Source organism: Rutilus rutilus, assembly GCF_951802725.1.
Source record: "Rutilus rutilus genome assembly, chromosome: 11".
In the NCBI taxonomy this organism is placed as follows: Eukaryota; Metazoa; Chordata; class Actinopteri; order Cypriniformes; family Leuciscidae; genus Rutilus; species Rutilus rutilus.
Window position 1 is genome coordinate 36,379,413 of NC_140216.1, and position 5,650 is coordinate 36,385,062.

Sequence of the window (5,650 nt, forward strand, 5' to 3'; positions counted from 1 at the left end):
CAAGGAAGCGAAAGAGAGAATTAAAAGTCAACGCGACAGGCAAATCAGCAAGACCAAAGTCAATATTGGAGTAACTTTTCCCAGATGGAAAGAGCTCATGAGGAGCAAAGATTTTAAAACGGACGGCGAAGTTGCCTGCTTTCTTCTCGACAGGTAATTCAGCCTATTTGTGTAAATTCGAAGTTTTATAGTTGCTTGTCTAACCATAGCATGGTTGTGTATAGAGCTGGTAAGTCCCGCCCCTTCCGCTAACCCCACTGGACCTCTAGGTTGAAAAATCGTCAAGTGAATGTGAGAAAATAATTATTTTCTGGTCCCGTTTGAATTTTGCCATGAATGTGAACATATGTTGTCTGTGAATTTTTTATATAATTTTTCGTGTGAAGAATGCTACAATTTACCGGGTAGAAGTTTGATACGGTTAGACTTTGTGAGAGCACTTTGTGGACTACAACTCTTCGCTGCTTTCAGATGGGAATCTGAAGAAAGAACAACCCATTTGGTTTGAATGGTGACATTTTGGGTACAAAACACACAGGCTCGATCTGTCTCCATAGATTATCGCAGCATTAGCACCGTGATTTGACAAGTGGAGGGAAAATGTGTTATGGGGTGACGTCACATACACATGTAGTCTTTCTCGTTATGTCTTTTCCACAACTGCTAGCCAAAGAATCATACAATATACTGCCAAACTCGTAACATGAAAAATTATATAAAAAAATTCACAGACAACATATGTTCACATTCATGGCATAATTCAAACGGGACCAGAAAAGAATTATTTTCTCACATTCACTTGCATTGACGATTTTTCAACCTAGAGGTCCACTTGGGGTTTTACGGATGGGCGGGACTTACCAGCTCTATAACGCCAGAACAACCTCTAGTATAACTTGCGTTACTTTTCCTCGCGTCAATGGTGAACAAGTATTGTTTACCTTGTAACATAAATCTGTGCTGCGACGGATCACAGGTGATGAATAGTTTTAAAGGCGCAATTTTTGCGAAGTCGAACTGGAAGCCATGTTAATCTTGGAATAATACGGCCGCCGTAGGAGTTAAAACGCCCTCGGAATTGGAAGGAACAGAAACTAATATTCACTGGGTAGTCATATACAATTTCACCGCTAGATGGGGGAAAATATCACACAGTGTAGCTTTAAGCTTATGATGCTTTAGATGCTGGAGTAACTTTGCATTTAGTCTTCCAGAACACCCGAAGAGTTCATATATTCATTACAGAGTTCATTTTACAATCATATACAGTACAGTCACTCAGAGAATCCATCTAGGCCTGTTTTACAAAATTTGCATTGGCTCCCAGTTAAATTCTGTGTAGATTTTAAAATTTAATTTTTAACTTACAAAGCACTTAACAGCTTGGCTCCTTCATATCTTCTAGATCTTGTTCATATACATACTCCTTCCCGCATTTTAAGATATGCTTCTGCACTTACTTGTTCTTCCACGCACTCGGACAACTTCTGCAGCTCCCCATTTATGGAACTCACTTCCTGTAGAAGTTAGCAACAGTTCTAGTCTTTCGGTCTTTAAATCTCGTCTTAAAAACTGACCTGTTTAGGCAGGCTTTTATGTGATTTAATGTTTGTTGCTGTACTGGTTTTATTGTTTAATGTCATTGCTTTTATGGATTTTGCAAGGTGTCCTTGAGTGCCATGAAAGGCGCCTTTAAATAAAATGTATTATTATTATTATCTCATGAACAGTTAATGGACCCACTTGGCAATAAACATGTGCAATACACAACGCTTTCTACATTTATTTAACACACCATACTTCTTATTTACATTTCTTTGCATTTGTACATATAGCCTACCTGGTACAGTAGATAACGTCTATTGCCTATTTTTGTATATTGAGTTTTTTTTTTTGTGTATATTGTTATTTCCTATTAACTTATTCATTTTTTTTATTCTTTTATTATCTGTGTCTTGTCACTGTCTTTCTGTTTGTGCTGTAAGCTTCTGTCACCAAAACAAATTCCTCGTATGTGTAAACACACCTGGCAATAAAGCTCTTTCTGATGAAGTATTATGTCCATGAAGCTTACAGAACACAAGTTAAAGTTTAAGATTAGTTTATTTATATAGCATTGTTAAAAAATCGACAGCTGACCAATGGGCTTTACAACATTAGAATAACATATCAAAAAGGCAAAATAAGTAGAAAAATAAATAACAAGTGAAAACAAAGACAATTATATCAAAGATCAAACATCAGAAAAAATAAATCTCCCAAATAAAACAAGGGACAATGTATAATCACTTTTTTTTTCTTTTTAAAAAATAAAAATAACCAACTGAAAGCAATTAGAATTTAATCATCTAGGGGAATTAAAAGCAATAGAAAAATAGAAATTTCTGTAATGTAGGTGCAGACCGAATGTGAACTATTCAACTGTTCCAGAGTTCTATGACCCTCAACAGCAAAGGCACGTTCTCCTCTTTGTTTGACTAAACTCCAGTCATATGCTAAGAGTTATATTTCCATGAGATAAGAGTGAATTTTTATTGGCCTGGCTTTTTGTTTGTTATTTAGCTTTTGTTTGTTATTTAGCTCTGCGTGAATATGCATTTGTTTATCGTGAGCGTCCTCCCTGTGCTGCTGGCGTTCAGCTGTCCATTCGTCACTTCTGAAGTTCTAAAAACTTTTGATAAATGAAGCGAGTTTTTCTTTAGAGGACAGCCTCCTGTGATTCCTGGCATCCTGAATCCACGCTCTGAGAATGATCGTTATAAAAAAAAAAAATCTGTCAAAAATATAGTTCCAAAGAAAAAGAATCAGAAAATGAAGGTTCAAGATAGATGTTTGCAACTCTCTATGACACAACAAATAGGATCCCTGTTTTCTCAGCTTACAAATATACTAAGGAAGAAAAACAATTCAAAAGACCAAGAATTCCATAGATGGTTGAGCCTCAGGTGATGATTTTCAAGCTGTACTTGATATTTTATTCTTAGTTTTAAAGGGCACCTATTATGACTCTTTTCACAAGATGTAAAATAAGTCTCTGATGTCCCCAGAGTATGTATGTGAAGTTTTAGCTCAAAATACCTAACAGATCATTTTTTACAGCATGTTTAAATTGTCATTTTTTGGGGCTCAGAAAAACGTGCTGTTTTAGTGTGTATCCCTTTAAATGCAAATTAACTGCTGCTGCCGGCCCAGGGGGCGGAGCCTGACGAGCTCGCGCTCAGAAGAACCAGAAGGACAATCTCAACAGAAACTCTCAGTTGGGTGTTCATTTCGACTCGGAGTCGAACAATAATGCCCACAGAGCCAGATAATATATGCTGTATAGAGATAGAACAGGTATAGTTTAGTTTAATTATGGTTATAATTTATTTGTCATCTGCTTTTATCCACTATTAATACAAGCCTGCTGTAGCAAACCCCGTCCGAATGATGACCAAAATATAGGGGAGAGCGGGGCCCAAAGTAACGCTTTTTGACTTTCTCAGTTTGTGTAAATCTACTTATGGTTCAGAGTATTTATTTTTTCCCACATTAATTTCCCACATGTCTACTACAATTATGTGTTTTTGTTTTATTAATACAGTATATACTTTTTTCTTGATATACCCCGAAAGAATGGAAGTGAAATGTGACAACATGCCCCATAGGTGGGGTACATTGTAACATGTGTGGGGCACATTGTAACATGACCATATGACAGCTTAAAATGTTATCTAATCTAATAAAAAAAATATATACAAAACAAACTAAAATATGTTCTAAATAAAATACAATTAAAAAACTTTTTAATATAAAATAATGGCAATTTTTTATAATTAAATATAAACTAATTTTTGAGTTTTGACTACGAACACATGAAAACACAGCTATACAACATAGTTCAAAACAAATAAATAATTAGTAATTTCTGAACATTGACTCTCAGTCTTTATTCACCTTTTTCTCACGTTTTCTCAATAAAATTAATAAAAGTATAGAATATAATAGCATATTTCTAATAGGGGCACATTGAAACGCAGTGTTACAACATGCCCCCGCCTGCACAACTGGGGTTTAAACCCGGCTAGTGTCTTCTGCTAGTTAGCGAAGCATTAAATAGCTATCTCAACTGTTAAATAACATCTTAGAGATTAAAATAATATCAGATTTGTCTTATTTTAAATAAACACAAAAAACAGAGATGAAAAATTAACTTAAAGGTGAACTAAGTAACTTTTTTACCTTAACTGAACAGCTTCGGAGTCATTGGAATGGTTATATTACTTATTTGTAATGAATGGTGGTCAACATCAAAGCAGATGGGACATTCTTTAAAACGTCTTCTTCATTCGGGTTCGAACAGCGTGAGGGAGCGCAATAATGACAGCATTTTAGCAGATTTCTTTTGGCCGTAAAGCAATTGTTTACATCGCGAGACCTGATATCACGCGATACTTCTTTAAAGTAGAAAATTACTTTAACACCCCCCTGGTGCCCGTGAGCGGAAAATTCGCACTTGCAACTTTGAGCCGGCGGGCCGCCGGCCGCCGCGTCAGGAAGTATCGCGTGATATCAGGTCTCGCGATGTAAACAATTGCTTTACGGCCAAAAGAAATCTGCTAAAATGCTGTCATTATTGCGCTCCCTCACGCTGTTCGAACCCGAATGAAGAAGACGTTTTAAAGAATGTCCCATCTGCTTTGATGTCGTTGATCTACTAGCCTCTGGTGTCTGAGAATCGCCAACGAGATTTTACAACAGTGTTGTCAAATATCTATTCCGAAGCTGTGGGGGGAGCTCTAGAGAGAAACCTGCGAGCAAAAAGCGAGAATACAGCGAAGAAATCCCGAAACTACTGAGCCCCGCCAGAGAATGTCTAATATGGCGAGAAGTTTCACTCTCAGTACACTTCCGGCTTCTGAACTGGTTGCAGTTCCTCTCTGATTCCATATGAGGGCGCTCACAGGACGAGTGCAGAATGAATGGAGGTCTATGGCGCTATACCAATAAAAATCCACTTTTCTCAGGATATAATTTTTTGTCTAGTAATTTGAATGTTGTATTCGAAAGGAGATGCAAATAAATTACACATTGCTGGGTGTTAGATTTTTTTGAGTCACTTATTTGCTTTAAAAAGTGTTTTAAAGTGTCAATGACGTCATACACATGTACGACCAGAGATACTGCTTTACGGCAATCCTTCACTCACTCTGGTGCGTTCGCGCTCTGCACTTTCTTTTCTCTCGAGGCCTCGACAACACAGCTGACACAGGTAAACACACGTGCTAGAAGAGTTTTTGTTTTGTTTGTTTCTGGTCCCGCTGCGGATGACACGATGCCATCAAGCGGTATCTCTGGTCGTAATCAGTCCTTCACTGACCAATCAGCGTTCATTAGCAGAATGCTAGCGTGTTATCAAAAGCGTGTTAAGAAATCAAAAGGACATAAGTACTCGTTCGTTCAACTTTCGACCTAAAACCCATGTTGAACTTGCAAAATCTACAATCAGATCTGAGATTTCTCAACGGCAATCGGGTGAAAGAGACAAATTTAGCTGTCTAGCCCCATTGACTCCCATTCATTTTGCACTCATGGGTGATCGCCCCCAGTGGAACTCTGGTGGTACTACAACCAAAATTCGGTACAATAGAGCTTAATAGGGAGTGGGCAG